A 25674-nucleotide genomic window follows, 5' to 3' on the forward strand; every position below is an offset into this window, starting at 1 on the left:
TTTTTTAACGTCGTGGTTACTAAAATGCCGCAAATATAACTTTTTCGGCGTTTTGAAATAATAATCACTACGGAAGTGTGTCCCGTTTAGAACATCATAATATGTGTACGTGACCAAAATGCGCGTCAACTGTTGATACAACGCGCGCGTATTTACGCGTAGATCGTTCGTATTATACGCGGCCATCTTCGTGAGACCGGGGGCGAATTGGTCAATATGCGAAGTCTACTGTGTGAATGTTGTATGCTTATCCGCTATCCAGTCTTTATATAGAGAGAGATCAGTGTATCCAATCAGGATACAGGAAGAAAGTTTCCTATCCAGGGTTTACTATTGGAAACGCGGTTGGAAATAAAGTAAGCACTGGGGACGAGGTTGGGGTTATTTACGGTCGCGATTGTTTTTCTGTACCACACTTATTCGCTGCAGTGCTATAGGGAATTACGCTGGAGGGCGCTATGTATACGTGGATGCTGGGTGTGATCAACCTCGTTCCCAGGGTGTCAAGCAGTACGCGCCCACTACTACCTCCTCTCTCCTCTCTCAAATCATGGTATTGGACACAGTAGTTAATCCCGGGACATACCGTTATTTCGTTATACCGTTTTGCATTTCCTCAAAAACAAAAACAGTAAACGCACCGTTGACCGTTTATTCGTTTTACAGTTTTGTAAAACAGTCAAACGGTATTAGGTCACAAAAAACAATGACCTTTTTGTTGTTTTTCTTAATTGTTGAAAGCGATAAATGGTTAGCTGCTTCATTTCAGAGTGTTGTTTTACAAGAACATGACAATGAAAAACGGTCAATAGTCCTGTCGACCATTTTTTGAGTTAGGTTCGGCAATTAAGCAATACACTATAGAAATGTTAATGCGTCCTAATGGGATCGAGTCATTGCCTGGGACCCAAATTACCCTCCTCACATTTCGTTCTCACGACATAGTTTTCGAACTGGCTATTGAAGAGCCGCGCCGAACTCCAATTTCCTTCAAATATCTGCAACTTTTTCAAACGTATTACCATCCTGTATCCATTGTAAAAAGTAATGTCCTCCCTTGAAGTTTTCCAGCGCCATTTTTGCTTGCAACTCTTAAGCCCCACCAACTGAGAAAGGGGTCAGGGTCACGCCAGGAATCATCACACCACGCATTATGCCGAGGTAACACTTTTTCATGTAAAGCATGGTCCCCCCCCACCCCCCTTGCCCAGCACCACAAAATGCACCACGGACTGTTCACTATGACACTGAAATAAAAAAACAGTCTGTATTCAATACTGACCGTTTTGCTATTTTTCAAAGTTATTTGTGTAAAACTGTAAAACAAAAATCATTGATCGTTATGCTGTAATGAATTTTATTAAACTTATAAAACAGAGAAACCGTATTTATCTTAATACCGTTTGACCGTTTTACAAAACTGTAAAACGATAAAACGGTCAATGGTTTGTTTACTGTTTTTGTTTTGAGGAAATGCAAAACGGTAAAACGAAATAACGGTATGTCCCGGGATTACAGTTGCATACTGTGCAAGATTTCACGAAAAAAACAAAGTTCACGAAAAAAACAAAGTTCACGGAACGAGAATTAAAACATCAGAGAAGAAGGGGAGATCCGGAGACGTCAAAGGACTGCAACAGGCGGGAAACTTCCGGAAGAAAGCAACTCATCAGGGGACAGCGAGGGGTGTGATGAAGGAATTAAGCTGATGTGATGGAGGAAGCTAGCGAACAGAAAATCGTCACACAGCTCCACAATGGTAGAAGTAGTAGTGCACAGCTAGGTCTCGTCCTCGTCCAAAATGACAAACGGCAGGAGAACCTGTGCCAGGAAAATGATGGGTTTACAAAATAATGAAAGTGTAACAGCGGTGATTCCAGTCCAGAGCAAGGAGAGTGATGTACTCTACACCAGAGCAAGGAAAGGAATCATAATTAACTAAATTATTTTATAAACAAGTCATATAAAAAATAACCAACGGAATATCAACTAAAATATATGAAAAACTATACCTAAAAAATAACTAAGGTCATCAGAAGAAGATCCATAAAATCCTTCTTAAAACCAAAACACTGAAACTATTCCCACAGTTCATTAATCTGGGCTCACACTGAGATAACCAAAACACAAGCCTAAGGCCAGTTCTTAAGTAAAGATAAACAACGAACACAGTGCGACCAGCCTACAACAGGTGGATGATGATAAAACAACATTCATAAATACCTCAGACAGTTTAGCTATTCCTATTGGTCGAGAGCCCGTCACGTGGCCGGTCTTAAACGGATGATAAAGACATGGCTAGCTGGTCTTAAACACTTTTCCAGTGTCACAATAAAATGTGGACTCCTAAAAATCCAGTGCCTCTTATCGTTTCATTGGTTGAACGTTCACAATCCTCACGTAGGCATGCGCAACACTACCAGGGAGTCAGAATTTTATAGTTCTAAATTCAAAATGCAACGCGCCAGGTGCGTTCTGCGCGACATCGCGCAGAACATGATACGCGCGCGTCAATCTCCATAAAAGGGTTGTTTACATCTTACTCGCCAGCTGAACACTCCATTATTTTGCAAGAGGGATGTTTCAAAAAGCATTAAGTGAATTTGTTGAACAAAATCGGGATGTTTTGAACGAATTATATGATTTTTTCTTACCGAAAAGGTATTTATGAATGGGAATAAATATGTGCTCCGTCGGTATTTATCACTCTGTTTAAGACCACTTAGACTCTAAGTGGTCTTAAACAGAGTGATAAAAACCTCCAGAGCACACATTTATTCCCTTAGTAAATTCTCGTGCATACGAAATGAGCAATCTACAGTGTACCCAAGGTCAACCAAAACTTTCACACACTCTGGCCTGGTCTGGACCCTGGACAGAGTCTTGCACACAAGATTTACAAGATAAGATCAGTGCTAGAATGTCTCAGATAACAGAGCAACTGGACCCACACGTGGTCAGGCTAACTTAGAGTGGCAGAACTGTGACTAGTGACTATGATGGTACAAAAAATGTGTTTGGCTAAATCATAGGCTAAATACACTTACAGTTAAAGGAGCAAACTGAGAGAATCAAATCTAAAGCAATTAAACAAACCAATTCCTACAATGAATGAATTGTCCTATCTCAGAAATGGCACGATTCATACAAGTCTCAGACATCTATTAAACTTCAAGTTATATCTGATCTAATCAAAAGGAAATGCTCAACTAATCTAAAGAATAAAATAACTATTCAGCAATCAATAAGCAAGGAAAGCTCAAGTAAGTTCAAAATGTTCAAGCAACCCCATGATGTGAAATCATAAATCAGCATCAACTTGAAAAGTTAAAAGCCATAGGTTGAACATATATCTACATCAACTTCAATCTTTCTAATCATCATTCAGAAACTCCAAACAGTTCAAATGAAATATAAATGAATCAGATCATTAAATATCTTTCATGGAAAATACTGAATCCATGGACCATGGAAGTGATCCACTCAAGAAAACTTTCAAAACAGAAGTCATAAAGATCCATTCAAATATAGAGCAGAATATTGTAACGACATCATGAATTGGAATCAGACGCAATCAATATGTACAAGGAAAGAACTCGTTCAAATAAGTTTCATAGTGGAAAATAACTATCGACTCATGATCATGGAAGTTGAGAATAAAAAGTAAATATTCTCTGAAAATACTCAAGACAACTAATAGTTCGCTTATGAACTTATACTAGTGATAAATAAATACTTAAATGAAGACAAATTTGGAAAACTTACCTGTGCCAGGAAAATGATGGGTTTACAAAATAATGAAAGTGTAACAGCGGTGATTCCAGTCCAGAGCAAGGAGAGTGGTGTACTCTACACCAGAGCAAGGAAAGGAATGCCGCACCCGCGCACCAACAACCCATCACTCCAGGCCAGGCTGTTGCCCCCCACATTGTCTTACATAATACATGTGAACCATGCCTGACACAGGGCAACACCACAGAGGGTACAAGAAGAAGGAATTTGATGAGGCAGCATAACCACCTTGAAAACAATAGACTTGCTTTAGTCATACACAAATTAAAATAATGGCAAATTTGGGGGGTATGACACATATTAATATTAACAAATTAGAAAGGAAATACATATTTTCGAGAAGACGTGAACGAATGATCGCGAAAACACGTACTGCACGTTGTGCAAATCAACACCAAGTACACGATATAAATCAATTTCTAGCAAATTGCGGTATCGAATTCGGAAAGAGGGAAAAAGTTTCCTATCCAGGGCTTACTATTGGAAACGAGGTAGGAAATAAAGTAAGCACTGGTGGGGTGTTATATTTAGCCGTTTCGGCAATTCAGCCCCAAACAGCTCTTGTTTTCGTTTAGATATGGGGTTTTTCTCATTTTTTCCCCCCTTTTCTTTTTCAAACGCTTCTCCATAGGAATTGTTCACGTTTGTCTTCTACCAGACCCTCGACCCTCCTCTATCTGCGCAGGTAACGCTTGCATACGCCGGCGCGCGTTGTCACACACAAATTGAAGGTAAATGCGTAGAAAAAGGACCGCGTAGCTTTAAGCCCAGTTCATACTCTGCGCGAAAGCGAAAGCGAGCGCGAATTTGTGACGTCATGGCAAGTGTTTGAGAATTGCGCTGCGAATTCGTAAAAGTTGAACATATTTCAACATTTTTTTCTGAACAAGTTTCCTTTTCAAAAAAGAAGTGGTGCCCTTTTTTGTGGCATCTGCCGTTTGGGGTGCCTTTTTAAGAATTTCGCACATGTATCACCCTGAAAAGCACCATATGTTGGCCCATTATCGGACAGGTGGTATCAGCCCCTCTCCCCCCCCCCCCCCCCCCCCCGCCCATCTATTTCACAACGGATGTGTACGGAAGCGTATTTAGGACATGACCAAAAAAAAAAAAATTCTGGCCCACTAATTCGCCCGTGCGGATTACTATTTCGCCCGGGCAGATTACTAATTCGCCCGGGCGGATTACATTCTGAGCAGTTTTTGAGCTCAAAACAACTCAAATTAACCCAATTTTGGAATTAATATGAATTTGCTAGTATTTTAGGAACATTTTGGGGGCTTAATATTCTCAAAAACCGTTTGTTGGGTAATTGGGCTGTTAGGCCTAATCTCACTTTTTCAAGTTGGGGGGGAGGGGAATAGCATCATTCTCCGCAACTTTTCTTCGAAACGGTTCAAATCATAAACTTGAAACTCTGACTGAACATCCTGACAGAAAGTGGTACATTATAACCGTGACGTTATTGTAACGTCATCAAATATTACAATTATAGGTTTTTACGGGATTTTCGTTCATTTATAAGTTATGAACTAAACGGGGAAAAAAAATCATGTTAAAGTTAGTATATAAGTGGTTTTCCAAAATTCGATTTTCTTTTCCGAACGAAATGTAAAGGAATATAATGCCCTTTAACAAATAAATTTGCTTGTTTGCTTCTTCAGGCCTTTATGTACCTTTTTAAACAGTGTATTTTAAATGGCGCGCTCCGGTTCAGAAATAATGTGAACACTATTCAGAACGAATGAGGAGCGTCTTACTCTTCATTCAAAAGTTCAATTTAATTAATTGTTTACTTGTGCGATGTCTCATTGGAAAGCTCATAACTAATGTAATGCTAGAAAAGTATCAATTCAATTTGAAAATCTATTTTACAAGGTGCTACACCCCAGAAGAACCAACCTTAGTGCTCTCTTATTTGATCGACCAGACATTGATAAACATAATGTATTAAATACATTATGTTTATCAATGTCTGGTCGATTGTATTTTGAGCTCAAAACAGCTCAAATGAATCCGTTGGCGTTCAACTTTGAGCTAATGTTACTACCCGTAATTAAATGTAATAGGCTTTGTCCACGCATAATGTTAATAACAATATTCAATTTAATATTCACTCTTAAATTTCGTCCCATTAACTAAAATGACCCATATATGTTTTCAATCTGTAAAGTACTCAGAAAAAGACCCGCAATGTAATAAGTATGAATTTGCAGAATCCTACTACATGTACATGACTTTTAGGGACATTTTGAGGAACATGGAACTTTTCAAGGTGATATGCTTGTTTAATAATGTTAGGTTTTGGGGACTATTTGGACAAAAAAATCTGTGCGACCTTTCTTCAAAACGTTCATAGCAATATGAACTTGAAACTTATCCTGACGTCCTATTACTGTCACATCATTTTGACGTCATCAGGTACTTCATTCAGCGGTTTTCTTTAAGAACATGATTTTGATCATTATCACGTATAAACAACATGCTACTTTTTTGACATTGATAAACATATTTGATGTCCAAAAACAAAGTCACTTGACCATTACTTCCGAGTTAACCGGAAGGTCAAACTTAGGTTATTTACAAAATGCAGACAGACGCCTCATAATTAAAAAAAAAAAAGTTCAAACGGGTGGTGGGATGTACATAAAACACAGTATGAAAATGACATAATGACGCCATAACCTAAACGAGCGCCCTCTAGCAGTACGTTCAAGTATTTAACCATTTGCTAACATTTTACAAAATTACCATGACGATTTAGGTATGTAATGACGTCATGAAATTGTTATAAAATGTTGTTTCTCACAACCATGACTCGGAGCATATTTTATATCCTTATTTAGCTCCCCAAAATATTTAGCTCCCCAACATGATCATAAAAACAAGCAAATTCATATTTCGTCCCTAAATATTAGCAAATTCATACTTATTATATCTTATATCTCGTCCTTCTTCTGATTACATTACAGATCGAAAACACCTATAAACATTACGGGTCACTCAGTTATTACATGACAAAATTTGAGGGTGCATATTAAATTACGCGCCGATTAATAAACATTATGGGTCCATTGTTACATTTAATTTCGGGTAGTAACATTAGGGAGATTTAGATGCACGTTACGTGCATCATCATCTCATCATCTAGGCGCTTGCGCTCTCTGTAAGTGTCCTCCACTGCTGTCTGTCTAATGTCACATGCCAGGTGCATCGATCCTTGATGTTGACCCCCGTGGTTTTCAGGTCCTTGTTTACTCTCTTCAGCCACGTGGTTCGTTGTCCCCCTCTTGGTTGCTTGTTCCTGCGGATTGCCTCTAGAAGTGCTTGCTTGGCAGGAGTTTCCTAGGGTAGTCTCAGGAGATGGCCTGTCCACCTAAGACGTCTTCGGGTAATGGCAGTACTCCAAGGGGTCTCGTTGGTTCTCTTGTACAGTTCTTTATTGTTGATTTTCTTTGGCATTTTGTGCCAAGGATTGAACGCAAGAGCCTTCTGTGAAATGCATCAATGTTCTCTTCGTGTGACTTAGTCACTGTCCAAAGTTCACTGTAACGTTGTATAGAAATACAGTTGCTATGAAGGCGCGGAATGTTTTGAGTTTCGTGTTGTTAGAGATTGCATCACTGTTGAAGACATTCCTGAATTTGTTGAAAGATGCCATCGAAAGAATTTTCCTCCTGGTAATATATCTTGCTCAGTGTCAAGTAAAGATCCCAAGTATTTGCATTTCTTCCAACTGGTGTTGTTTCCGTTTCTACTGATGAGGTGTTTCTCTGTCTTAGACGTGTTTACTGTGAGGTTTCGCTCAGTAGTACCTCAGGTGCCTTCCTCTCCACAGCTGCTATCGGGTGGATATTGTTACTTGCCCAAGTGATGTCATCACTCATCAGCCATACTGTAACCCCATCTCAAAGTATACTGGTGGGCAAATAGGGTAGCTGTGGTTCTCGAGTTCCACAGGAAGCGATTGGGACTGTGTCTGCGTGCAGTAATTGTGATCCTGAAGAGTGAATGGTGTCTCGGGTGTTTCCGGGTCAAGTTGTCTCAGTGCTTTTGCCAGGTATTGAGTGAAGAGAATGGGACTTAGGCAACTTTAAGATGGAATTTTGCGTCGGGGTGATATAAATCAAATTAGGTTTTGCCCTTCACCGACGTTTTTTTTAAACACTGTATACTCAGTGTGTTACCTCCCGAGTGAAAGTTGGAAAAAATCACTCGGGTGGGACTCGAACCCACGACCTCCTACTTAGGCAGTCTCCTTGAGGCACGCCGATGTTGGTTTTGAAGGGCTTACCCAACTGGACAGTTCCCACTCTGACTTGTAATCGAAAGCAAGATTGCCAGTAAGTGGAGTTCGTCTTGCTCTAGTATCTCTTTGAGATCCTCAAAGAGAACTATATACTCTCCTCACCGAGTCAAGAGCCTTTGACATGTCGAGCAGCAGCAGTAGGTGGTGAAGGCCTTCTCTGCTAAGATCTTTAAGGCAAAGACCTGCTCAGTGGTGCCTCTGCCGTGTCGATAGGCTGCTTGGGAAGCTGGTATGTGGTCGTCTAATCTGTCGGCGTTACGTTAGTGTCGGCGATACGTTATCTGTCGGCGTTCGCGTATGTGCGTTACGTGCACGCGCGCATACGCGAACGCGCATTGTTACCACTGATCTCTATATAAAGACTGGATAGCTAATAGAGAGCCGCACAATGTACGAATTTGACGCCATATTGGTGAGACCGGCTGGTGATCTACAAAGGACAAGTTGCCGTCTTTATAGACAGCTTGATTTCTTTTGTAACGTCGCGGCTCACTTGACTTATATTTTGGCCACCACCACTGACCAACTGACCAAGGTTTACTACAATTTTTCTAACGTAGTGGTTACTTTTATAATGCTACAAATCACTTTTTCGGCGTTTTTGAAATAATAATCACTACGGAAATGTGTTCCTTTTAGAACATCATAATATGTGTACGTGACCAAAATGCGCGTCAACTGTTGATACAACGCGCGCGTATTTACGCGTAGAACGTTCGTATTATACGCGGCCATCTTCGTGAGACCGGGGGCGAATTGGTCCATATGCAAAGTCTACTGTGTGAATGTTGTATGCATATCCGCTTCTTCTTCTTCTTGCGTGTGAAAACCAAAACAAAGAGGTAGTTAGATCTCTGGGTGCTTGCTGAGAAGCCACTCTCGGGTTGCTGCATCAACATCAACATCGATCAGGCCTTGGTACTCATTTGGGGGGCGATAGAGGGGGCACTCGGAGATGATGTGGTCAGCAGTCTGCTGCTCCGCTCCACATTCGCAAGCTGGGCTCTGGGGATAGGCCCCACCTCCACATGTCAGCATTGAAACGCCCGACTCCGGTGCGGAGCCTGTTTAGTTTAACCCATGCCTGTCGTGGGAGATCAGATCCTGGGCAACTTCTGGATGGTACAGGAATGTATCTATGCAGATGGTTAGGGGATGACTGCCACTTCTGTGTCCACATCCTGGCCATCCAGTGGGCCTTTGACTCAGTGGGTTGGATAGTTGACAATAGATCCTTTCCACTTGAGGCAAAGGGGCGCCGGGATTTGAGTCTGGGTTGTGTCTGTTCCCTGCTGATAGCTTGGTGGAGGAGGTGATCTGGATCATATCCGCTATCCAGTCTGTATATAGAGATCAGTGATTGTTACTCACGTACCACGTACTAGGCCTAGCCTAGGCACTACCAGGAAATACAGGAATTCGGACGGACGTCCAATACGTGTAAAATGGTAAGTTCACGTCGGGTCAAAACGTGAGTAATTGCAACATTGTTTTAAACGTTTTTGGACAGTGCAATGAAAATATTTCTCTTTAGAATGAAAGTTCACTGATTATAAAGATGTACTTAATGGTCAAACTTCAGTCCACTTCGATGCATTTCTGATGTGCAAAAAGACCCTTGCTTGTGAAGTTTTCATGTTGGAAAGCATCGTGCATGTGCATCTATTACTATACGTTGCATGTAGCATGTAGCATACGTGTAGCGTAGACATGTAGGCCTATGCCCTTATGCAGCTCAGGCCTAACCATGGCGTGCTAACGTGTTTACATGAGCACCGTCATAAGTCTATACACGCGTAGACTATCCAGTTGTTTTGTTGTTGCTGTTGCTGTTCAGCATTGTTATTATTCTCTTGTGATTTCTGATGGAGACGTCCAAAACTAGGCCAGAAAATACGAGGACCATAATTATACTGAGTCAGTGAGTATAGGCACGTGGAGGATACAGAGGGAGTCCAGTAGATTTTGTTTTAGCATAGGCCTTAGCCCAAGTCTTTCTGTCCAGCAACATATTAATATTATAACTAGGAATATAGACAAAGATCATGAAAATGATTCGCAGATTTTGTTTCAAGAAAGCCAAGGACAAAAATAGGATTCATCAACATGTGGCAGGGCCAAGTTTTACTTGTGTATTTTCATAGTGTAATAAATAGGTGTAGCTCCCCTTCGAAAAAGAAAATCATTTTAGTTGAAGTTTAGATGCCCCCCCCCCTTTGTTGGTAGTGTGACCCCCTGTTTGTTTACTTAAGCCCACAAGTCCCCCCTATATACATTTTGTAAAGGCTGCCACATTGTCATGCCACAGTCATTATTAACCAGCAGACCAGCAGACAGACAAGATAAGGCCAAAAAAAAAAAGGCTCCGGTTTCTGGTATGGAGCTTGCCCAAAAAGTAGTGCGGCGACGCGGCTTTTTTTTTTTTTACCTGATTTTTTTTGCTTCAAATGTCTGGCTGATGACTACAAATGGTGCCCGACTAAACTTAGTGCAAATATATGGGAGTCCAGAGAGGCCACATAAAGCTTATTCTCGACCATAACCCAATCTAAAAACACGTTAAAATTGTGCAGCAGCAGGATTCCAGTCAAACCAGTTGAGTTTGGCGGTTTTGAGACATTTTCTTTCATGGAAAAAAACCCTTTTTCATTTTGCCGACGCGTATGGCTACGGCGACGCGCGCGCATACCAGAAACCCAAGACTTTTTTTTGGGCCTAACATAGCCTTTTATTTTCCTCCTAATTAGAGAGTGTTTTCCTGCTTGGATTTGTCTGCTTGTGGGGTCATTGGTGAGTTTTCTTTTGTATATTGTCCACTTTTCATTGATCATTTATAAGTATTTTTAGAACTTTATTTTGGTATTTCTTTTGGAAGTTTGTTAGATTTTTAGTTCAAGTAAAAGTGGGTTTGAGTCGGCTTTAAGCTTTGAAGAAATGCCAGTTCTGAAGTTAAGATATGGCCCTTTTCACATTATTTGGCTTAAGACATACATGTAAGTGTTTTCACTTCTTTTGATGAAGGTTGTTTTATCCTGCTTTTGGTGAGGAAGTTTTAGTTTTCAATTAAGACCTCTTTTTGAGTTTTTTTGAGAAATGTTTCTTAGTTGTTTTGTTTGTTTTCCGCAGCCTTGGTTTTACTTAAGGATACATTTTTTGGCCTTGTTTTATTATTAAGAAAGGTTGAAAGTTCATTTGGATTCTAGATTTTTGTGTTTTCCTGGTACATTTTCTTAGTGTTAAATATTTTCTTAAATTCTTGACCATGTGCTTTGGTTTTATCTAAAGAGATTTAATTCCTTTGTTCCCACGGTTCAATGGCCTAGTGTACAGAGTTTGGAGCCAGTAGAGTTAATTATTTTATGATGTGCTAATCCTTCACTTTGGGGATTAGTGTCTCCCACTTCCTTTGTATCTTAGAACTTGTTTATTGTGACATGACTATTCATTACGTTATTTTCTTATATGTTTTCTCTTTTGTTTTTTCTTGTTACAGGTTTTTAGTTCATTTCTGTACTTTAAAAGTCATTTTCCACTAGTGCTGTGTGGGTTTCCCTTTTTCCCCCTTTTTTCCTTTGGTTTTTATTCTTTTAACTTAGTTTTTTTGTAATCATCTCAAAAATGTATCCAATTGTTAATTTTTTTATCTTTGGCAAATTCTTTGGAGTGTTTAGAATTCATTCGTTTGATCCAGATTGAGAATTTTTTTATCTTGAAGTATTTCTAAAGACTTGTTTTTGCTTAAGGATAGAAATTGTTTGTTTTGTTCAGAAGATCTTTTTTTTTGTGAGACTGAATTAAATTTTTGAGAAGTCTATTTTTGTTTCCTTGATTTCTTTTCTTTTCTTTTTTTTGTCCCAGTTTAAAAAGTAAATCGTGACTAATCATTGAACCAGGATTTTCTTCAGTGAACCATTTTTCTACGCTACAAACAGCTGCTTACATACTAGGGCCTCCTTATTTTTTTCTTCAGAATTTGTTCTTTTGAAACTGGAATGCAACATCCTTGGAAATGATAGACAGTAGGTCAAACATCTCTATGTACTTTTAGTTTAATGGACAAAAGACACTAACTATACATTCATGGCAATAACAAAAGGCAATGTCTTGTGATGGTTGGCGTAGCGGTACTTTCCTCGCCTTCCACCGCTGTGACCCGGGTTAGAATCCCACCTGGGCCAATATGTGGATTGGGTTTTCAGCCCCTGCCTGATTCCGTGGGTTTTCCCCAGGATATTCTTCAAGGGTTTTCCTCCCACCTCTAAAACTGTAACTTCTTCTCATTGTCTTCTCTTCGCAGGTTTATCAGGCTTGCAAGCTACAGTGCCTAGGGCGCTTTTGAGGAATCCTTGGTTTCCTTACGAGAAATGATAATAATAATAATAATAATAATAATAATAATGGTTAAGTCAAAATTTAGCTTGATATTGCACATTTTGATCTAAAAACAGTCTAGATCTGGCCTAGTCTAGGGTCTAGGGTCAAGTGGCATATACTCTACTATATGGGGCCCATATGGGAAGTATCTGGGCAACCTGGGTATGGGCAAACCTCTATGTATCCCATATGGGACCCATATGGGTTATCCCATATGGGGGTCTTCCTGGGCTTTCCCATATGGGTGTCATATGTGGGAAAACTGCGCAAACCCATATGGGCTAGGAAATGGGAAGAAACTGGGCAAGCCCATTCGAGCAGAATATGGGCTGGCCCATATGGGTGTCATTAGGGAAAAAGCTGGGCAAGCCAATGTGGGGAAAATACGGGCTGACCCATGTGGGCGTCATATGGGATAAACCTGGGCACGCTCATATGGGCAAAATATGGGCTGGCCCATACGGGTGTCATTAGGGAAAAAGCTGGGCAAGCCCATGTGGGGAAAATACGGGCTGATCCATGTGGGCGTCATATGGGATAAACCTGGGCACGCTCTTATGGGCAAAATATGGGCTGGCCCATATGGGTGTCATAAGGGAAAAAGCTAGGCAAGCCCATGTGGGGAAAATACGGGCTGACCCATTTGGGCGTCATATGGGATAAACCTGGGCACGCTCATTATGGGCAAAATACAGGCTGGCCGATATGGGTGTCATTGGGAAACAAACCTGGGCAAACCCATATTGGGAAAATACGGGCTGACCCATGAGGGCGTCATGTGGGATAAACCTGGGCACGCTCATAATGGACAAAATACGGGCTGGCCCATATGGGTGTCATTGGGGAAAAAACTGGGCAAACCCATGTAGGCGGAATACTATACTGGCTGGCCCATGTGAATCCCGGAACATACCGTTATTTCGTTTTACCGTTTTGCATTTCCTCAAAACAAAAACAGTAAACAAACCATTGACCGTTTTGTCGTTTTACAGTTTTGTAAAACGGTCAAACGGTATCAAGATAAATACGGTCTCTCTGTTTTATAAGTTTAATAAAATTCATTACAGCATAACGCTCAATGATTTTTGTTTTACAGTTTTACACAAATAACTTTGAAAAACAGCAAAACCGTCAGTATTGAATACAGACTGTTTTTTTTTATGTCAGTGTCATATAGTGAGCAGTCCGTGGTGCATTTTGTGGTGCTGGGCAAGGGGGATGGAGGGGGAACATGCTTTACATGAAAAAAGTGTTACCTCGGCATAATGCGTGGTGTGATTCCTGGCGTGACCCTCACCCCCTTCTCACGCGAGGCAGTTGGTGGGGCTTAAGAGATGCAAGCAAAAATGGCGCTGGCAATGCCCCCCCCCCCTCTCAAAAAAAGAAATTACCAATTGCCCATTTCTTTTCTTTCTTTTTTACTCAGTGAGTAAAATTCCAGCAAGTTCAATATGCATGTTCTCCATTTTATAAAACTTGAGTTTGTCAACTCGCTATTACACAAAGCTGCGAAAAACGGGGGAAATTTTATTTCAAGAAATAAAAAGGTCATCGTATCCACGTTTAGGTATATAAAAAGTCGGCGATCGTAATGCGCAAGAAATAAATCTATGAAGATATGAAAACTATAGTAAGATATATCAAGTTAAACATTCAGCAAATAGATTTGTAAAAATATAGAAAATTCTTCAGGGATCAGTGGAGAGTACTATCACTCGGTTCCCTCGTATTTTGGAAGTAAAAGAAGCAGCAAATGACGGATGGAGATGAATAGCTTGCCTAGTAGAGTGATGTACATCGAAATTCCGAGAAACAAAATTAATGGATTGAAGAGTATAAGGTATTGGAATAGACCGATACTTTGCGGGGGAAAAATACGGCGAATGTACCGCATATACGAATACATAATTTCAGCCAAAGTGCATGTTCATGAAACAGGTTCGTTTTTTTGTACAAGACATTTAAATCATTTGTTCATGACGGGAGTTCCGAAGTTTAGAGGGTTCTTTTTTACACGCATGTATGAAGGCAAAGCGCAGACTGGAGCTGACAATCCTTTAAGTGTTTCCAACTATATATTAAGACTCTGAGTATATGAAGACTGTATGTACAATAGCATAGTGGTACCAGTCATCGTCCACAGACCGCGGGGTCCGGGGTTCGAAACGGACCGCGGTGCATTGTTTTTGTTTTCAGTACACGCGCTCAATCATTTACTTAAGAGTCTTAATTTCCCGTCGTCAAATACCAACCGACCTTAGCTCAATCAGTTAAGTCACCGGCTGGGACTGTCTGCAAAGTCCAGGTTATGCATCTACTCATAGGTACGGGGCTCTTTTGCTGTCTCGGCAGCAAGACATAGGGCGTCGCCTCGTTTCCTCCCTTAACGGTGCTTGGCCCTCCGGGGTTACATGGATGGATAGGGAAGGAGGTGTGGTGGGCCGGGGAATCCGAGACCCAGGAAGAGTCCTATATGGGAGTTGGTAACCAATCGCGACCCCTGAATGCTTGGTCAACACCACATAATTTTTTGTTTTTCTTTATCTCATTATTTTTTTCATTGTCGAGGCTTTAGGCCTATAAGGTACAGTAAAAACGAAAAGGTTTTCTTCAAAAAGAAATTCGCCCTTAACATTTTTCCAGTTGGGCTACTGAAACAGATTCTTAATTTTAAGAAGCCCGCATGTTTTTCTTTTAGTATGTCTTATAAACAAGATTGTACACACATGTAAAACATGGGGCTACTTAGGCTAGCGGACCACCGCTGAAGTCGAACCCTGAACTTATGTAACAGCTGTAGGCCTACATGTACTAACATTTCAAACACAACTAGAGGTCAAGGCGTTTGTGAGTTACAAACGCAGAGTGGACACCGTTGAGGGCTTCGAACTTGATGTTAAAACAAAATGGGTGAAAGCCGTACACAGGAGTGTGAGCTCGTGTTTCTGTGATATTTGCATGAAATTGGGCCCAAAAGTTGCTCTATTTTGCAATGGAGCGCATATGCATTTTGCAAAATGGCGATGGGCCACAGGACTACTTTTTCGGAATGACATCATTTGATGGAATTTTCTCCCAAACGTTATAGGATAAATGCACAAAAATAATGAAAATATAAGATGATGAAATAAGCTTTGATATGGTGGGTGTCTCAAACGCACGGTTCTGCACCTTGGAGAGTTGTGGGTAACATAGACTGATTACAGAATCTAATGCATATATATTTTTCATTTGTTACATTACCAAGAATATGGATCTAGAGGTTCTAGGTTTTTCCCCTGGTTGGGAGCCTATAATTAGAGCCAGTTACAAATGAGAATAAAAGAAATGCCTCGGTTGCTATTTTAAATCCTAACACGAAAAACACGCAACTAGAACTGTTTTGGCGAATGACGTTACCATTTTGAAACAGCCAATTATACGAGAACTACTTTTCGTACGTTCAACTCCCAAAACAAACTGCGCGTAGGCTTGACCGTTAAACTTGAATAGCGCCCTCAGTCAGCTAAAGGTAATCGCACAACTGATCGTCACTGTACACTGTACAATTATTATGTAACCACAAACAATTCTTTCTAATCACAACAACAAATGATCCCTTTATCTATCTTTAATATCAATATGAACACACGTAATTAAAAGGAGCTGTATCGGCAAACTACGTCGCCGAGACAGCTAATTATCTGCGAACTACTTTTCGTACGTATAACCCACCAACCAAACCTGCGTAGGTTTGACCGTTAAACTGAAATAGTGCCCTCAATTGACTGAGAGTATCGCCACAAACATTCATCATTGAACAATGTACTCGAATTCCTTCCAATCACTACAGCACCAAGGAATTCGATAAAAGCACCTTACTTTCTCTTCCAATATCGGGCGTTTACACTATTGACAGCGCATTCTGTTACGTAATGTTTTTAGCGCGTTCATTGTGACACCGAATTGCCTATTCAACTGCACTCTCGATGGAGGAACCACCCCTCACTCAAACTATTCTTCCTTTGTTTCACTTCTTGCAATCGCGCGACCGTTCAGTCCGGTACTGCATGGTCTCGCACTCACGAATGTATCAGGCCAAACAGTGGGGGGTTTTTAAGGCGGGCCAAAATTTTTTTTTGGTTCCCCGAAAAAAAATGTTTTTTTTTTTTTTTTTCATGTTGTACGCTGGTGGCTGTCTTTTTTGCGACGTCATCTTCAAAAGATATGGTTTTGGTGATTTTTATTTGGGGGGGGGGGGGGGGGGTGGCCCCTGTTGCCCCCTCCCCCATCCACCATTGTGTTTATATGTCCCTATTCATCTGTGGCATCTTGACAAAGCCGATTGGTTGTAACCGACTTTTTTCCCATTGAGTAAAATTCCAATGCATGTATTCCACCTCATAAATCTTGAGTTTTCAACTCGTTATCAATTATGCGATCGAAGTCATCGATTCGTGTTTTACAAAATTTTTGATTCAGGAAATAAAAAGGTCATCATATTTTGGTATATAAAAATGGAATTCATAGCTCTTGCGGAAGTTATTAACATATCCCATCCCTGTCCAGTTTATGAACTGTAGGTTGTTCGATATAAGGAGGGGCTTGGAAAAGAGTAATTGCTGGGGCGTTTCTGTTTAGTTTCAATACCGTATCTCGCTTCCAATGCAACAGACCCGAATACCGTCTAAATGCAGGTTGATCGGGTAAAGTGGTGTGTGCCCTATTCGCTCTTTGTATCGCGATGTTGGAACAAAAGCGGAGAAACCTGAAATGGCGACTTCGCGTTCACAAAAAAATTACGTAACGGTGGGAGAAGTCCGTTGCACCCAAAAGTAAAAGAAAGCATGAAGTAACTTTTCCATGGTGAACCATTGTGCATGCATTATGTGGTTTGATCCTTCGGAAACAACGCTTCGAGTCGCTCGCGCGAGACCAAAACCTCTCTGTGCAGTCTCACAACAAACCAGGTATTGTGACGACGCGCCGTACGGTGAACCGGCCCGCCGCCCGCCGCCCGCCGCCCGCCGCCCGCCGCCCGCCGCCCGCCGCCCGCCGCCCGCCGCCCGCCGCCCGCCGCCCGCCGCCCGCCGCCCGCCGCCCGCCGCCCGCCGCCCGCCGCCCGCCGCCCGCCGCCCGCCGCCCGCCGCCCGCCGCCCGCCGCCCGCCGCCCGCACCTCTCTGTGCAGTCTCACAACAAACCAGGTATTGTGACGACGCGCCGTACGGTGAACCGGCCCGCCGGTGGGTGCGGCTTTCGAAATTTCTTTGGACAGACACTTAAAAGACCTTTTCGTATTCCACAGGCAACCCCCGCGGGTGTGCACGGTTTATGGGGTAAACGACATTAAAGATGACACCCGTGCTGTTTACATGCCTTTTTCATCAAGGCTAACTTGTTGTCGATGTGTTTCTTTTATTTTAACGAGAACATTTTCTTTTATTCCAATTTTGGGCGTCTGCAACCCTCTGAAAAAGGAGTTTTCATTTTGCACACAAATGAACCCGACCTGCGTGAGCTGAATTAATATATGACAGCCATTATTTCGAAGAAATAAGTCCGTTTCTACTCGTCAATTTTCGAGGTGAAACGCAGCGAGAAGACGCATCGTTAACAATTGAACCTGTGATATTTTCGGCTTGTACTCGCTCCCCAACAACAAAACATTTCATTGTGAAATCGCTAATTTTCTAGCATTATAAATGTTCTTCACTTTTGCATATAAGACATGATATAGGTTGGTACCCAACACCCTATTATGTTCGAGAATGGATTGGAAACCAGTTCAGTTGCTCGACAGGTCTGTTTGTTATGTGCGCAAACGCAACCTGAAATAAAACGCTACTTATTTGGACGCCCCCCTCCCATTAAACTAATAATATTAATAAACATACTTTGGGGGAGGGGAGGTTGAGCAGAACTCCAAAGAAAAACAGCGATAAAGAAAGAACTAGAAGATAGGCCTAATTGGGTACATTTAAAGAAAAAAAGGAGAAAAACATTGTCCAAAGAATAATGAAATAATAGCATTTACAGGGAGCGTAAATAACACATTCTTATTGCTTTAATTTTGAGCTGCAGTATTAATTTCATCAGATTTATATCCAACTTCCGATTCAACATTGACTCTCGTAGCAAAGCGCACATGTAAACAAAGCGTGACGTAATTATGTCTTAGGTCTTTTGGGCGACATGCAGACACTTTCGGGTATCAATACCGTATCATTCTTAACATGCAACAGGCCTTCACCGTCCAAACACAGGTAAATAGCCGGTATATGCCCCATTCGCTCTTGTATCACGAGAAGTTGAACGTGCGAAGGCTTCCATTACATTTCAATAACGTTTACGTTTTGAACAAAAAAGTTACGTAACGGAGGACTCGTACGAACAGTGCGCTGCACCCGTCGTGAAACAAAGACCGTATCTTGATCGAAAGCAACTCTTCCACGGTGAAACCAATGAATTGATCTCTGCAAAGAAGCTAGTGAACAATAGTATTCGGAAACAAAGCTCAGGAGTCGCTTGCGCGAGACCGAAACCTCTCCCTCGGTCTTTAAACAAACTACACTAGGAATAGACGACACATCGTGACCAGCATAACCTGCTCCACACATGCTCACACTACTCCCGTCCCTCGACTATGTGATAATACGGGCACCCGTACGATGAGCCGGGCCCGCCGCTTTCACAATGCCTTCCGAACCAGATACTTTTGCGATACGTGTTAAAAAAAAAGCACCGACACAAGGTCAAAGTGAAAGGACTTACCTGCATGTTCAAATGTTTCGTTATAGAAGTCAGTTCAGTCAGTTCAGTTCATTTTATTTCCAGCGTTCACAAATCAGTGTATGAGTGCACAAAAATTGCACGAAAATCCGTTTCGAACCCCGGACCCCGCGGTCTGTGGACAAGTACCCTAACCACTAGGCTATTGTATATATACAGTCTTTAAACCACTGAGTCTTAATATTTAGTTGGAAACACTTGGAGGATTGTTAGCTCAATCTGCGCTTTGTATTGATACATGCATGTAAGAAAAAACTTCTAAACTCCCGTAATAAACAAACGATTTAAATGACTTGTAAACGAACCTGTTTCATTAAGGCATTTTTTTAAAATTCGTATACGGTACATTCGCCGTTTACAAAATTTATTCTGCTGAATTTTACTTTGATATGTTATTTATTCCTGACATTCTTTTGTTGGCTTATAAAATTATTGATATGTACCCTTGTTTTTCTTTGCATGTAAACATTTTGCTTGATTGACACTTAGTGTCTGAACATTAGGCCTACTGTGTTATAGGTCCCATGCCTATATACAAGCTGTGTTTTCTTATGGATTCCTCTACAATTTTTGCTTGGACATGTACATGTACACCCTTACATACTGATTTGTGAACACTGGAAATAAATGAAAAGAACTGACTTCTATAACGAAACATATAAGGTAAGTTCATGTTGCAGTATCCACTGACTACTCGATGTCCTTTCCTCTTTCCTTTCACTTTTACCTTGTGTCTGCTTTTAATTTATTTTGTTGTAGAATTTTAAGCTAACGTTTGTAAGACGGGTTCGATTTTCACGGTCGGTTTTTTTTTATCACGTATAAAAAGTAAAAGTATCTTGCTAAGGCACTTTGAAAGCGGCGGGCCCGGCTCACCATACGAGTGCCCGTATTATTATTACATAGTCTAGGGACGGTAGCTGACTATGAGCACGACTTGTGTGGAGCATGTTGGTATAGTTTATTTTTAAGACTGCGGGGCGAGTTTCGGTCTCGCGCGAGTGACTCTTGAGCTTTGTTTGTTCACCAGTTTCTTTGCAGAGGATCAAATCATTGGTTTCACCGTGGAGGAGTTGCGAACAGTATGCGCTGCACCCGTCGTGAAACATAGGTACTGTTCGCAGAGTCCTCCGTTACGTAAGTTTTTGTTCAAAAGGTATAGTAATTGTAATGTAATGGAAGCCTTTGCCCGTTCAACTTCTGCGCTTTTGTTCCAATATCGTGATACAAGAGCGAATGGGGCATATACCGGCTTTTATTAACCTGTGCTTGGGCGGTGTATGCCTGTTAACTCAGTGTCTGCATGTCGCCCAAAAGACCTATAAGACATAATGACGTCACGCTTTGTTTACATGTGCGCTTTGCTATGGCCGGGAGCCAAAGTTGAATCGGATGTAGGATATGAATCTGATGAAATTAATACTACAGCAACAAAATTAATTAGAATGTGTTATTTACGCTCCCTATCAATGCTGTTATTTTAGGGTGTCTTAAAAACACATATTGCAAGTTCCGTCGATGGGAGCAGCTAAAAAAAAGTCATTTACGTGACATCTTTGGACGTGTTTGGACAATGTATTTCTCCCTTTTTATCCCCCTGGCTGTAAGCCGGAGGGAGATATTGCGATAGGGATGTGTTGCACGGTACCCTCTCCGGGATACATGTGAATTGAGGTGTGTTGATGTGTTGCAAATTGAAGTATTTTGTGTAGGCCTAAGGGATATTAAGTCAAATTTCTGCTCAGGAAATTCATTCTGGTTAAAATAGGAGCATTTTGAAAGTATACTTTTAAACTCGAAAACTTTAGTACACGACAACAAAGAAATGACTCCACACGGAAACAAATTCTCGAATGTATTCCTTCTGTGTGTATTTCTTTAGGTATGTATGTCTGTATATATGCTTGCGTTTGTTTATGGTGTAAATCGAGGACAAACACGTGCAACATCATCGGTGAATCGAGGACAGGAACCAAATCAAGGACCCCTCTGTTGGAAAACGTGTACAAAACCAATGAGAGCTGTTGCGAAAAAGTTAGTATACAAACAAAAAGGTAAAGGGAAGAGGAACAAAAGGAAATCATCGATTTCCACCATAAACAAACGTGGGTGTCTGCAGTTGTGTTATTTTTTGGTTAGATTAGCTCTTGTCAGCACGATAACTTGAGAAATGCTTTACTTAGGAACTTGAAATTTGGTTTGTGGGTTGTTCTTTGTAGTCTCAAGAAGCCTATTGCTTTTGGGGCCGACAGGTCAAAGGTTAAAGTCACTATTGCTAAAACAATAGAAATCTTCCATTTTGGTTAGGGACACTGACTTTATAAAAAAAAAGCTGCCAGCATGCCAGGGGATTGCGCAAGTCTCACTTGCAGTATTTGGGGACTTCCTTTGTTCTCGTGTACAAATTTTTTTTCCAACCCACCTTGGAAATTCCTAGTTTTTGAGTAAAATCCATATATCTATTTCGTGAAAAACTTGTGGGGTACCAAAACGGTACCCCGCATGTCGGTGGGCATTCCTTATGGGGTACCTCCCATTGTTCCGGTACTCCATAAGGCAGTGTTTATACGTTCACAATGGTTCACCATGGAAACGTTACTTGATACTTTCTTTTACTTTTAGGTGCAACGCACTTCTCCTGCCGTTGCGTAACTTTTTTGAACGCGAAGTCGCCAGTTCAGCTTCTCCGCTTTTGTTCCAACATCGCGATACAAAGAGCGAATGGGGCACACACCACTTTACCCGATCAACCTGTATTTAGATGGTATTCGGGTCTGTTGCATCGGAAGCGAGATACAGTATTGAAACTAAAACAGAAACGCCCCAGCATGTACACTCTTTCCAAGCCCCTTCTAAATTACCCAACAACCTACTGTTCATAAACTGGGCAGGGATGTGATAGGTTCATAGCTTCCGCAAGAGCTTATACAAAAAAATTGTACCAAAATATGATGAACTTTTTATGTCCTGAAACAAAAATTCCCCAGTTAATCACAGCTGTGTGTAGACCCTAAAGCACGAATCAATTACTTCCATCGCATAATTATAGGGAGTTAAAAAAACCCTCAAGATTTATAAAATGAAATAGGCCTGCATGCATTTGGAACTTGCTAAAATTTTACTTAATGAGAAAAAAAATCGGTTAAAACCAATTGGCTCTGTCATCAAGATGCCACAGGTGACTATGGACAATCATATGTAAAAACGTTGGGCAAAATGGATTGTAGACCAATGTTGGTCCAAACATTCAACAGGTTAAATTTACTCTTGTGCAAATTCTTCCCGAGAGTTGGGGGGGGGGGGGGCCAAAAGGAAATCACCAAATCCATTTCTTTCTTTAAAAACAAAAACAAACGCAGCCACAAAAGAAGAATAGTGTGAGAGAGGGGCGGTTCCTCCATCCAGTACAATCTTGTTTATAAGAGATACTAAAAGAAAAACATGCGGGCTTGTTAAAATTAAGAGTCTGTTTCAGTAGCCCAACTGGAAAAATGTTAAGGGCGAATTTCTTTTTGAAGAAAACCTTTTCGTTTTTACTGTACCTTATAGGCCTAAAGCCTCGACAATGAAAAAAATAATGAGATAAAGAAAAACAAAACGTTATGTGGTGTTGACCAAGCATTCAGGGGTCGCGATTGGTTACCAACTCCCATATAGGGCTCTTCCTGGGTCTCGGATTCCCCGGCCCACCACACCTCCTTCCCTGTCCATCCATGTAACCCCGGAGAGCCAAGCACCGTTAAGGGAGGAAACGAGGCGACACCCCATGCCTTGCTGCCGAGACAGCAAAAGAGCCCCGTACCTATGAGTAGATGCATTACCTGGACTTCGCAGACAGTCCCAGCCGGTGACTTAACTGATTGAGCTAAGGTCGGTTGGTATTTGACGACGGAAAATTAAGACTCTTGAAGTAAATGATTGAGCGCGTGTATTGAAAACAAAAACAATGCACCACGGTCCGTTTCGAACCCCGGACCCCGCGGTCTGTGGACGGTGACTCGTACCACTATGCTATTGTACATACAGTCTTCATACTCGGAGTCTTAATATAAAGTTGGAACCACTTAGAGGATTGTCAGCTCCAGTCTGCGCTTTGCCTTCATACATGCATTGCAAAAAAAAACCCATCTAAACTTCTTAACTCCGCAAGAAGGCGCTATCACGACCAACCAATATCGCCCACGGAATTGTCAAAACAACGTCTAGGGAATCCGCTGAAATCTCCCCCCCCCCCCAAAAATGGAGGAAACTAATGCGCATGCGACTACAGATAACAAAAGAGCTGCCCAGTGAAGTTGCACAGAGGTGCGCGCGCATTACACAACCAATACGAGTTTCCCTAGACGTTGTTAGTTCTGACAAGTCCGTGGGCGATATTGGTTAGTCGTGATAACACCCTTTCGCAGCGGCGGGTTGTCGCGGCCCCGGGTTATCAATCCCGGGACTTACCGTTATTTCGTTTTACCGTTTTGCATTTCCTCAAAACAAAAACAGTAAACAAACCATTGACCGTTTTGTCGTTTTACAGTTTTGTAAAACGGACAAACGGTATTAAGATAAATACGGTTTCTCTGTTTTATAAGTTTAATAAAATTCATTACAGCATAACGATCAATGATTTTTGTGTTACAGTTTTACACAAATAACTTTGAAAAACAGCAAAACGGTCAGTATTGAATACAGACTGATTTTTTTTTTAATTTCAGTGTCATAGTGAGCAGTCCGTGGTGCATTTTGTGGTGCTTGGGCAAGGGGGATGGAGGGGGACCATGCTTTACATGAAAAAGTGTTACCTCGGCATAATGCGTGGTGTGATTCCTGGCGTGACCCTGACCCCCTTCTCACGCGATTCAGTTGCAGATATTTGAAGGAAATTGGAGTTCGGCGCGGCTTTTCATTAGCCAGTTCGAAAACTATGTCGTGAGAACGAAATGTGAGGAGGGTAATTTGGGTCCCAGGCAATGACTCGATTCCATGAGGACGCATCAACATTCCTAGGTGCATTGCTTAATTGCCGAACCTAAATCAAAAATGACCGTTTTTCATTGTCATGTTCTTGTAAAACAACACTCTGAAATGAAGCAACTAACCGTTTATCGCTTTCAACAATCAAGAACAACAACAAAAAGGTCACTGTTTTTTGTGACCTAATACCGTTTGACCGTTTTACACAACTGTAAAACGACAAAACGGTCAATGGTTTAACTGTTTTTGTTTTGAGGAAATGCAAAACGGTAAAACGAAATAACGGTATGTCCCGGGATTGTTTACTATTTTTGTTTTTGAGGAAATCCAAAACGGTAAAACGAAATAACGGTATGTCCCGGGATTCATGTGGGTGTCATAATGGAAAAAACCTGGGCAAGCCCGTGTGGGCAAAATACGGGATGGCCCGTATTGGTGTCATAATACTGGGCAACTCCATGTAGGCAGAATACAGACTGACCCATATGGGGTAAATGGTAAAAACCGGGTGTGTGGGCAAAATACGGGCTGGCCCATGGGTGTCATTAGGGAAAAAGCTGGGCAAACCCATGTTCGCGCTGGCCTATAAGGGTATCACATGGGAAAACCGTGGGCAGAACCAAGTGGACAGAACACCGCCTGGCCCATTATGGGTGTCATAATGGGGAAAAGCGGCAATCCAATATGGGTTAAATACGGGTGGGCTCATGTGGGTGTCACATGGGAAAAACCTGGGCAGGCTTATGTGGGCAGAATATGGGCCGGCCCATATGGGTGTTACATGGGGAAAAGCTGTTCTAAGTTTGAACTTCCGGTCGAGCCGGAAGTAAATGTCGAAGGAGGTCATGTACAGTTTGCAAATGTTGATCTATGAATGTAGCATCGCATTGCAAAGTATGAACACGATTGGTGATATTGTTGAACAGTTATAAGAGAAATAATTGATCATATTTTGAACATCCGGTAGAGCCGGAAGTTAAGGTCAAACGAGGTTGTGCACACTGCCAAGTTGTTGTTCAGTGAATTGTCTATGGAATGGGAAAGTATTCACAAGATCGACGGTGTTTATAGTCAAGAGTTATAAGCTAAAGAAGTTGTTTAGAAAATGTCTTGTTGGTCATTAAGAGTTGGTATGCAAATAGTCATGAATATTTATACATAACTGAGCATGCTCACTTGCGAAACAAAGCTGTGGGAGGAGCTTGAAAATTTGCTAACTGTGATTTAGAAAATGGAAATTATTGGGCATATATATAGGAAGTGTGCACACAAAAGATGTAATTAGAAAGGACAGAGAGGGAGGGATGATTATGGTGGATGTGATTACGGATATAGGGGATGTGATTACGGGTATATTATGGTTGTAGATGATATTTGGGAGGATTAAGGGATTAATTAGGAGAAGTAAAGTTGGAAAGTTGGACGGAGCATTATGAGATGTATTAGCGAGGAATGTGACTAGGGA

The 25674-nt window shown here is 41.4% G+C and overlaps 1 long non-coding RNA gene across 1 annotated transcript; it reads left to right on the forward strand.

Annotated features, from left to right (window-relative positions):
- The first annotated feature begins 10897 nt into the window (after window positions 1-10897).
- On the forward strand, window positions 10898-25362 carry LOC119731321. Its single transcript, XR_005271447.1, has 3 exons — window positions 10898-11530; window positions 12118-12120; window positions 25352-25362. It is a non-coding gene; the product is annotated as an uncharacterized LOC119731321 (long non-coding RNA).
- Window positions 25363-25674: the final 312 nt, after the last annotated feature.

Source organism: Patiria miniata, unplaced genomic scaffold (genome assembly GCF_015706575.1).
Source record: "Patiria miniata isolate m_02_andy unplaced genomic scaffold, ASM1570657v1 HiC_scaffold_23, whole genome shotgun sequence".
Taxonomy (NCBI): domain Eukaryota; kingdom Metazoa; phylum Echinodermata; class Asteroidea; order Valvatida; family Asterinidae; genus Patiria; species Patiria miniata.